The sequence below is a fragment of the Kogia breviceps genome, chromosome 3 (genome assembly GCF_026419965.1).
Source record: "Kogia breviceps isolate mKogBre1 chromosome 3, mKogBre1 haplotype 1, whole genome shotgun sequence".
In the NCBI taxonomy this organism is placed as follows: domain Eukaryota; kingdom Metazoa; phylum Chordata; class Mammalia; order Artiodactyla; family Physeteridae; genus Kogia; species Kogia breviceps.
Window position 1 is genome coordinate 180,263,053 of NC_081312.1, and position 11,178 is coordinate 180,274,230.

Sequence of the window (11,178 nt, forward strand, 5' to 3'; positions counted from 1 at the left end):
AAAATGGCATTCCAGGGGCTGCACGGCAGTGAGCACAGTCAGGTCGGCCCCTGAGCGAGGCCTGGGCCGGTGCCTGCTACTCGTACAGGCATCTCTGCCGCTGCTGCCTGGGAGGCAGATGGTCCCGCGTCACTCTAGCAATTGCTCGGAGTGAAGAGAGCAGTCAGCTACGGGACAGTGTAAAGAAAAACAAACGCCTGTCTACTTAGTCTTGGTTTCCTTAAACCGAGAAAAATGGAGATCATTTTCCTAACCACCTCATGGGATTGTAAGAAGGTCAGCTGGTATTTTGGAAGATACTTTGTAAACCACGAGCCCCTCCACAAGTGTGGGTTGTTTCTACTAAGAAGTGAGGTTTTCCTTCCAATCTGTGTTCTGTTCCTGACGGTGTACCTCTCTTCCCCCTCAGGGTTTCCATATCCCCTCATGGCCCCCATACCCCCTCACTGCCTCCTGTTGGCTGCAAAAAATGCACAACACAAGAATTGTGAGTTAAGTTTTATCTGGGGCAAAATGAGCGCTATAGCCCGGGAGACGGCATCTCAGAGAGCTCTGAGAAACTGCTCCAAAGAGCTACGGGGGGAAGGTCAGTATAGATGTGATTTTGGTAAAGGGGGTAGTACATGCAATCAAGCACATATTTTTTTGTAGAAGGTTTCTGCTGGTCTCGTGAAGGTTATGGCTAGTCATGAGGTGCAGACGTCACCATGAAGGATTTTAGTGCTTTTCTAGGTATGAGGAGATGCAAGAATTGGGCTCAGAAAATCTTCACCTGAAAATACCTATCTGAAGATCTGTTCTGCCAGTTTTCTCCGGAGCACAGAGTGTCTCATTTCTGATCTTCACCCTGAGCTCCTTTCAGGGGGTGTTGAAAGTCAGCTGCTACAGCGGCTCATGATTGAATCCTTGTAGAGGTAGGTGGCAAGTGCCAATTTGTAGGTGACACTCCAGATCCCCTCACGGCCCCCATGTCTAAGCCATACGGTCTGGCTTATAAGTCCCTCCTCCTCCTACCGGTCCCCTCCCACCATCATTGGCCCTTAGAATTCAGTTGCAACAATGGAAACCGATCATTCCCAAGCTTGATGATACATCGGACTCACCTGGGGCAGTATTTCTGCTTCAGAGGAGCTGGGAGGAGACCTCCGAAGCCGTATTCTCAACAAGCTACTGAGGAGATCACAGCAGCAACAGACCCACCAACCCACCAATTGAAATCTACAAACTGAGTTTGTTACACGGAGCGCTAGTCCTCTGAAAAAGGGTTCTGTATTGAAATGTTTGTAAAACGCAGCCTCCAGAGATTCACAGTTGAAGAGGTCCTGCAGGTGAGATACCTGTGAAACTGTCCAGTCCAGAATGTCTAAGACCCAAGAGCTTGCGAGAGCTTCAAAGGTGTCTCTTGTTATGCTAATGAGGTGACTTTTGGAAGCACCTGAGGATGGGGGCCGGTTGCCACGCAGCCAGCCCTGTGATTGGAGGGTTGCACCTTTGAGTCCCACCCCCGCACCCAGTGGAGAGGGGCTGATGGCCAATGATGTAATCACTTATGCCTACGTAAGGAAGGCTCCGTAAAAAATCAAAAGGATGGGCTTCTGAGAGCTTCTGGGCTGGTGAACACATGGAGCTGGCGGAACAGCGGCGCCTGGAGAGAACATGGAACCTCCCAGCCCCTTCCCACTGCCTCGCGCTATGCGTCTCCTCCGTCTGGCTGTTCCTGAGTTACATCCTCTCGTAATAAACTGGTGGTCCGGTAAGTAAAATGTTTCTCCGAGTTCTGTGAGCTGCGCTAGCAAAGTACTCGAACCTGAGAAGGTTGTAGCCACCTCTGATATATAGCCAGTTGGTCAGAAGCTTAGATGGCCACCTGGACTCGTGCCTGGAGTCTGAGTGGTAGTCTCAGGACTGAGCCCCGCGCCTGTGGGTTCTGACGCCATCTGGGTAGGCGCTGTGGGAACGGAGCTGAGTTGTAGGACACCCGGCTGGTGTCCCGAGAATCGCTTGTTGGTGTGGGGTCCCCTCCCCGCATTGGATTTGGTGCTAGAACCCATTCAGTCCCATAACATCTGTTAAAATTCTACCAAGAGAATATTCTGAGAAATATACTAACACTTTGGGGAAACCCTGGCCTATGGAATCAATCTGGAATTCCTTACTCTGGTTTCCAAGGTTTTTGACCACTTGGCTGGAAGCTTCATTTCCTCCCACGCCTCTAGATATACAGGCAGCCAGGGGATTGGTTCCAGAGCCCCCGTGGATACCCAAATCCTCGGAAGCTCAAGTCCCTTATATAAAATGGCCTAGTATCTGCATATAACTCACCTAATACAATTAATACCTAATACAATGTAAATGCAATTTAATAATTGCCAGGCATGGGGCAAATTCAAGTTTTGCTTTTTGGAACTTTCTGGAATTTTTTTTTCCCCCGAATATTTTCTACTGGTGGTTAGAGGAACTGCGTATCCAGAGCCCCTGGAGCTTGTCCTGCCTCTGCAGTTGTGCTGGGTTGATGTCCTGCCTCCTCATCTACCCCCTAAAAGCAGTAACCGTGTGCTAGGTAGGTACTTTTAGTCCCCTTTCCCGGTGCGGGGCCCTCCGAGGTAGGGGCCTGGTAAATAGCTGTCGGTTTGCTGAGTGTCTTGGCATTTGTGGGTTTGGTTTCTTCTCAGCTGGTGCTTCCCCACCTCCTGGACATCCTGTTTGCGCGGCTTGGGGTCACCCTGGAGGGCGGAGTGCCGCCCAGGGCTGCCGAGTGGCTTACGTGACTGTCTGGGGCCACCACGGAAGGGACGGAGGGGAGGTCCGGGAGGAACACAGCCGCTGCGAGGGTCTTGGGAGGGAGTGACCGGCTGAGTATGTGGCCCAAGGAGGCGAGAGTTCTGGGGTTAGTGCCTGCCCTCCTGGGGCCTCAATCCAGCAGCCGAAGAAGAGGGGGCTGGGTCTGAACTTTTCCCCACGCTTGCCCTGCCTCCACCGGTCCCTGGGGAACTGGCATTTCCAGTTGCTTCTGTACCGCCTTCCCGCCTTCCCGTTCTCTCCAATGAGAATGCAAGGGGGCAGTGATGCTATCACAGGGAAAGCTTTGAATCTGCTCCGACCCATTCAGGGAGCAAATTCGCATTGTTATCCGCAGTCACAAGTTACGGTCATCCATGCCTTGCTGTGGGGTTGGGGCCCTGCCATACTGCCCAGGTCTCCTAGGACCGTGGCTTCCAAACCTTCCGTGTGCATGTGGTTGACCCGCAGGCTGTGTTCAGACACACCGGGCCTCACCCAGGAGCTGCTAGGTCAGCAGGTCGGGGGCGGGGCTGGAGCCTTGGCATGTCTAACAAGTTCCCAGCTGATACTGTTGCCTCGGGTCTGGGGAGTCGCACTCCGAGAACAATCGATTTGGGGCCTCGCGCGCGCCCTTCCGGCTTCCCCAGCCTTGCCACCTGCAGCAAATGTCTCCCCACCAAAGTGAGGGGCTTTCAGTGTGGCTTTCAGCATGCTGGGGATAGTCTGACCTCCTTTTCAGTCTGTCTCCTCTAATTCTTTTGGTGGACGGACGGACGGTGGAGAGGGGGAGGAAATTAGGGATGAAAAGATAGCCGAGCTCAGTAAATGGTAGAGCCAGTATTTCACCCGCGGTCATTCTGATTACAAAACTCCCTCTGTTACCACTTTGCCGTGTGCTTTTGGAAACCTTTTAACAAAGAACCTGTTGTCAGGTTAAGACACTAGCTACTTTCCCCGGCTCTTTCTGACGGCGTGTTGGGGATATTTCAAACGAGATGATTCCATTAAAACACTTAAAACAAGGCCTGACACAGAACAAACATCCAAGACATGTACACAGAAGTACATCCTGTAGCACAGAGATTAGAAGCATAGGCTCTAGATCAGAATGCCTGCGTTTGAATCCTGGCTCTGCCACTTACTAGCTCTTTGGGCAAGTTAGTTAAGCTCTGGGTAACCCGGTCTCCTCATCTGTAAAATGGGGAGGATAATAGTAGTACTTCCAGGCTTAGAACGGAGATCAACTGAATTCTTATCTGTAAAATGCTTAGGACGGTGTTATCATTTCTGGTTCAATGCTTTTGTGCAAACTCAAGTATAAAGGGCATGGTAAAGGCAACTCAGATAGGCCTGGCCTTTCAACGGGGTTATTCTGAACACTTTACTGAATGTCTAGCTGAATGAGGGCTGGAGTCACACTCCCTGGACTCAAGTCTTGGCTAAAAAACGACTCCTTAGTGAACTGGAACAAACTGCCTCACTTTTTTCATCTGTTCAATGGGGATAACCGTGGTAGTTACTTCACAGGATGGCTTTGTGGACTATATGAGTTAAACTGGACTTTAAAGCATTAGAACAGTGCCTGGCCTGTACTCTGTGTCCAATACGTGCTGGCTGGTATCCACAGAGAGTGGGCAGTACCTGTGGGCCTGACAGCCTTCAATCTGTTTTCCAAAGCACGTCTCCGGTTAGGTCCCTGTCACCTTGCACAGAGGGATAAGCATGTGAGTGAAGACTGTCGTAGCCTTGCTGCCTGTGTCTTGGTTTCATTGGTTATAGGAACCCACCCGTTTTCTTTTTCTTAGGTAGCCATTCTCCCCAAATCCCAAAGGCCCTGGCGGAATTGTTTTTTGAACTGATGGGTCAAATGCACTTAGACCTCAGATGGGTTTCTTATCTTGCAACTGATACATTTTTTATAAATCATCAGCTCTCGTTTCCTTTCAAGCTGCAGAGAGGATATCCTTTTCCTGTTAAGCTACAGAATGATTTTTCCCCCCTTCAAAGTGAAGCATTAACTTCCAGAGCCTTGTAAATCAGTTCAAATGTACATATTATTAGAGTAACAAGCTGAAGTTTTTGGAGCTTATATGACACTTTGGAAGCCTGTATTACAAGACTTTACATCGATATTCCAGGTATTCCTAACAGTATCCAAGCAGTGAGTATGACATACAAATACAAAGACCAATGAGCCTTTTCTTCCTTTACCTTTATTTTTTTCATTTTAGAAAATGATAAATGTTCATTTTAGAAAACTTACACAAATAATTTTTTTAAATCACATATTATTCTACCACCCAGAGCTAACAACTATTAACAACTTCTATTCCTTTTTTTCTGTGCATGTGTATAAATATTTCTTTTACAAAATGTGATCAGGCCAATGGGTGACACATCGTCTATAACTTTTTAAAGGTGTAGGAGGTTGTTGATGTCAGTATAGTTTTGGACACGCTGCAATTTGTCTGCAGTTACACACAATGACCATTAAACTAACTTTATAAACATAAATGAGCTTCTGAAATTAAAAAAGTACGATCAGGCTGAACATGCTATTTAATAGCAAATATATTGTGAACATTTCTCCATGCTATAAACATTTTTTACATTCCTAAAATGTTTAAAAAATAACTTCCCTTTTCAGTGCAAAAGCAACACATGTTCATTACAGGAAAATTAATTGAGGTAAAAAACAGGAAGAAAAATTTAAAGTACCCATAATCTCACCATTCACAGGTAGCTATCAATAGTTGGGTGCATGTCCTCTTAGACTTTTTTTTTGACTTCAGTTATTAAAAAAACCCAAAAGATCCTAAAGTATCTATTATTCTGTGACCTGCCTTTTTCAATCAATTGACTGTTGATCTCCGTGTACACAAGTGAAAATGGCTGCACGGTATTTTTTTTTTTTCTTGAAGTATTGTTGTGTTCATTTCTGCTGTACAGCAAAGTGATTCCGTTATACACACATATATATACATATGCATTCTTTGTTTTTTTTTTTTTTTTTTTTTGCGGTATGCGGGCCTCTCACTGTTGTGGCCTCTCCCATTGCGGAGCACAGGCTCCGGACGCGCAGGCCCAGTGGCCATGGCTCACGGGCTTAGTTGCTCCGCGGCATGTGGGATCTTCCCGGACCAGGGCACGAACCCGTGTCTCCTGCATCGGCAGGCGGATTCTCAACCGCTGCGCCACCAGGGAAGCCCTATATGCATTCTTTTTCATATTCTTTCCATTATGGTTTATCACAGGATATTGAATATGGTTCCTTGTACTATACAGTATGACTTATTGTTCATCCATTCTACATAAAATAGTTGGCATCTGCTAATCCCAAACTCCCAATCCATCCCTCCCCCACCTCTCTCCCCCTTGGCAACCACAAGTCTGTTCTCTATGTCCATGATTCTGTTTCTGATTTGTAAATAAGTTCATTTGTATCCTATTTTAGATTCCACATATAAATGATATCATATGGTATTGCCTTTCTCTTTCTGACTGACTTGGTATGATAATCTCGAGGTCCATCCATGTTGCTGCATATGGCATTATTTCATTCTTTTTCATGACTGAGTAGTATTCCATTGTATATATTACCACATCTTCTTTACCCATTCATCTGCCGATGGACATTTAGGTTGTTTCCGTGTGTTGGCTCTTGTGAATAGTGCTGCTATGAACATAGGGGTGCGTGTGTCTTTTTGAGTTATAGTGTTGTCTGGATATATGCCCAGGAGTGGGATTGCTAGATCATATGGCAACTCTATTTTTAGTTTCTTGAGGAACCTCCATACTGTCTCCCATAGTGGCTGCACCAGTTTACATTCCCACCAACCATATAGGAGGGTTCCCTTTTCTCCACACCTTCTCCAGCATTTGTTATTTGTAGATTTTTAAATGATGGCCATTCTGACCGGTGTAAGGTGACACCTCATTGTAGTTTCGACTTGCATTTCTCTAATAATTAGTGACGTTGAGCAGCTTTTCATGTGCGTGTTGGCCAACTGTACGTCTTTGGAGAAATGTCTATTTAGGTCTTCTGCCCATTTTTCAATTGGGTGGTTTTCTTGTTGTTGAGTTGTACTTTGGAAATTAAGCCCTTGTTTGTCACATCATTTGCAAATATTTTCACCCATTTCGTAGGTTGTCTTTTCATTTTGTTTATGGTTCCTTTTGCTGTGCAAAAGCCTGTAAGTTTGATTAGGTCCCATTTGTTTATTTTCGCCTCTATTTCTACCGCCTTGGGAGACTGACCTGAGAAAACATTGGTATGATTTATGTCAGAGAATGTTTTGCCCGTGTTCTCTTCTAGGAGTTTTATGGTGGTGTGTCTTCTATTTAAGTCTTTAATTCAGAAAATGGCTGTACAGTATTCTGATTTAAGGATGTATTATGGTTTAAACTATTGTTGACATGTAAATCATTTTAATTTTTTAAAAATATTAAACAATGTGGTGATGAACGACACCCTGTAGCTTGATCTTTGGGCAAATCTTTATTTCTTCCAGATAAATTCCTTCACGTAAAATTGCCGGGTCAAAAGTTTGAAACAAATTTGATATTTATTGGCAAACTGCCCTCAGAAATATTGTACCAGTTAGCATGCCTATTAGTAGTACCTAACGGTTCCCTTCATCATAAAAAAACACTGGTGCTACCTTTCTTTCAGTATTTTCCAACTGAATCACCAAAATTTTCTTACTACTGTTTTAATTTGCATTTCTTGGTTTAATTTTAGCATTTTCATGTTTATTGGACATTTGATTTATAAGAGATGGACATATGATAGGTATCTTCTTTCTTAAAAGATTTATCCTGCAAATGTGTTTCTCATTTTGTCACTTGCTGTTTATCTTTGTAAAACTTTTGAAGTATGATTTAAAATTTTTAATTAAGTTTTACTTGATCATTTCTTCCTATGGCATCATGTTTGAGAAATCCTTTCTCTCCTCAAGCTTATATAAATATTAATTACAAATGTTCTAGTATTTTTATATAATATATAACATTTATATATTATATAATATAAAAATTTATATCATCAATTTATATAATTATTTTATCATTTTCTAGTATTTTTATTATTTATTATTTAAATCCTTGAAATATCTGGAATTAATTGTCACACAGAGAGTAGGGTAAGAGGGTCCAACTTAACTATAATTTTTTAACAGCTTTATTGAGCTATAATTCACATACTATAAAATTTGCCCTTTTAAATTATACAAGTCTGCGGTTTTTAATATATTCAGAGTTGCACAACCATCACCACTGTCTGATTTTAGAACACAGTCACCCTTCCAAAGGGAAGCCCTGCACCCATTAGCAGTCACTTCCCATTACTGCTTCCCATCCCGGCCCCAGGCAACCGCTAATCACTTCCTGTCTCTATGGACTTGCCTAATCTGGACGTTTCATATAAATGGAATCATAGTATATGTGGCCTTTGTATCTAGTTTCTTTCACTGAGCGTAATGTTCTCAGGGTTCATCCATGTCAGCATGTATCAGTACTTCATTTCCTTTAATTGCCGAATCACATTCCATCGCATGGATACACCACATTTTGTTTCTCCATTCATCAGTTGATGGTCACTCAAGTTTCCAATTTTTGGCTACTATGAATAATGCTGCTCTGAACATTTGTGTACAGGTCTTTGTGTGCTCAGATGTTTTCAGTTCTCTTGAGCTTCCCCTCCACTCTTTTTTTTTTTGTGGCCTCTCCCGTCGCGGAGCACAGGCTCCGGACGCGCAGGCGCAGCGGCCATGGCTCACGGGCCCAGCCGCTCCGCGGCACGTGGGATCTTCCCGGACCGGGGCACGAACCCGCGTCCCCCGCATCGGCAGGCGGACTCGCAACCACTGCGCCACCAGGGAAGCCCTCCCTCCACTCTTACTCCCCCTTCCCATAGTCTCCATTGTAGACTTAGGCTGGCGAGCCAGCTTTGACCATGTGGACGTGGGTGTCTCCAGGGGTGGCAGAACCATAAGGTGGGTGTAACTGGGTTTCCGGATGACCGCACGGAGTAGAGCTGCCTGTTACCGCCCTGGACCACCCGCCCACCTCTAGGCTGTTATGAGTTGGAGGAAAAAAAAATCTGTATCTCATATATACCTAGGACTGTAATTGCGAGGTCATGTTTAACGTTTTGAGGAATTGCTGATCTTTTTCCAAAGAGCCTGAACCGTTTCACATTCCCACCAGCAACTGAGGGTTTCAATTTCTCTACGTTCTCACCGATACTTGTTCTTGTTTGTCGTTTTGATTATAACCGGCTTTGTAGGTGTAAAGTGATCTTATTGTGGTTTTGATTTGTGTTTTCCTAATGACTAATGATGTTGAGCATCTTTTCATATGCTTATTGGCCTACAGGCCATTTATGTATATTCTATGGAGAAAAGTCTGTTGAACTCTTTTGCCCCTTTTTAAGTCGGGTTGTCTTTATTTTTGAGTTGTAAAAGTTCTTCTGTCTATGCTGGATACCAGTTCTTTATACAAGATACGTGATTTGCAAATCTTTTCTCTACTTCTGTGAGTTGTCTTTTCACTCTTTTCATGTCCTTTGAAGGGCAAAAGTTTTTAATTTCTATGATGTCCAGTTTGTTCATTTTTCTCTCGTCGCCTGTGTTTGGTGTCAAATCGAAGAAGTCATTGCCTGACCCAATAGCATGAAGATCTACTCCTGTGTTTTCTTTTAAGAGTTTTATAGTTGTATAGCTTTTACATTTGGGTCTATGATCCATTCTGAGCTAATTTTGTGTATGACTAAACTTTTTATAAATGCCTAGCTAGTTTTCCTCCACACGTTTTACTGAAGAATTCATCCTTTTCTGAACAGTGAAGATGGCACCAGTGGTTCCAACAGCTGCTTATCACTGGTATTCATTCTCCTCCTCCTCCTGAGAGTAACAGAAGCAAAGTTTGGCGCAGGCACACAGCCATCCAGCTAGAGACTATTTCCTAGTTTCCTTTGGGGCTAGGTGTAGCCATCTGACTACGTTTTAGCCAATAGGATATAACCAGAAGTGATGTATGCAGTCCCAAGGTCATGTCTTCATAAGGAAATTTCTCCCCCTCCATCATTATTCCCTCGTTGCATAGTCTTAAATATAGACCTGTGCTGGCGAGCCAGCTTTGACCACGTGGACGTGGACATCTCCACAGGGGTGGCAGAACCATACGGTGGGTGTAACTGGGTTTCCGGATGACCACACGGAGCAGAGCTGCCTGCCACCGCCCTGGACCACCCGCCCACCTCTAGGCTGTTATGAGTTGGAGGGGAAAATGTCTGTATTGCATTTGAGCCACTTCATTTGGGGGGCCTCTTTGTTACAGCAGCTGAACATATGTTATGCTGATTATTACAATGCCATTAAAATATGCTGTATAGAGACAAGTTTTTCCTTAAATCTCCATTCTGTTTTATGGATCTATTCTTTTTTTTTTTTTTTTTTTTTTTTTTTTTTGCGGTACATGGGCCCCTCACTGTTGTGGCCTCTCCCATTGCGGAGCGCAGGCTCCAGATGTGCAGGCTCAGCGGCCATGGCTCACGGGCCCAGCCGCTCTGTGGCACGTGGAATCTTCCCGAACCCGTGTCCCCTGCATCGGCAGGCGGACTCTCAACCACTGCGCCTCCAGGGAAGCCCAATTCTTGTATCAGAACCACAGCTTCAATTTCTGTGGTTTTATGTTTAAATGGGGGAAGGACGGGAGGGGAGTAAGTCTCGCGCAATTTTTAAAGGATTTCCTGACTTTTCTCCTGCATTCAAGCTTTCAAATGAATTCAGACTAATTTTGTGAGCTTCCACCACCTCCTCCACAGTCACTGGGTACTTTCCAATCAAAAGCCGTTTCTTGGTCTTTGAGACTTTGCTCATTTTCTAAAGCTGTATGTTAAGATGCTAGCGTAGGCATGAGCAAGGTGCATTTCAGCTCCTGTCTCTGTGGCTGCTGTCTCCAGCATCGGGGAGTCAGGTGGACATTTAAAATCTACCCTGTCTACCATGACTGTTGAGCCCATCCACCGGGACAAAGGGAAGGACCAGCTGTGGTTATGGCTTCCAGGGAACACCGACATTATGGAGGCGGGTAGGGCAAACACGCTTGAAGAGTCCATGACACAAACCACAGAAACAAGCAAAAATCTTACTGAGTCAGAGCTGCCCACAGCTATAGGTCTGTATTACAGGGAGTGTCAGTGTCAATGAGGTAGGAGTGGAGGGAGGTGGCACTGCTTCGCACCAGTGAAATATTTCTCCTGAAGACGGTGCAGTTCTACAGTACTGACCCCAAGGGGGGAGGAGATTGTTAGCTGCGTCTGATGTTTCCCTATCCAGTGGTTAGACATACATCACTTTTGGAGGATGCTTAATTCAGTCACGTATAGAGTAAGTG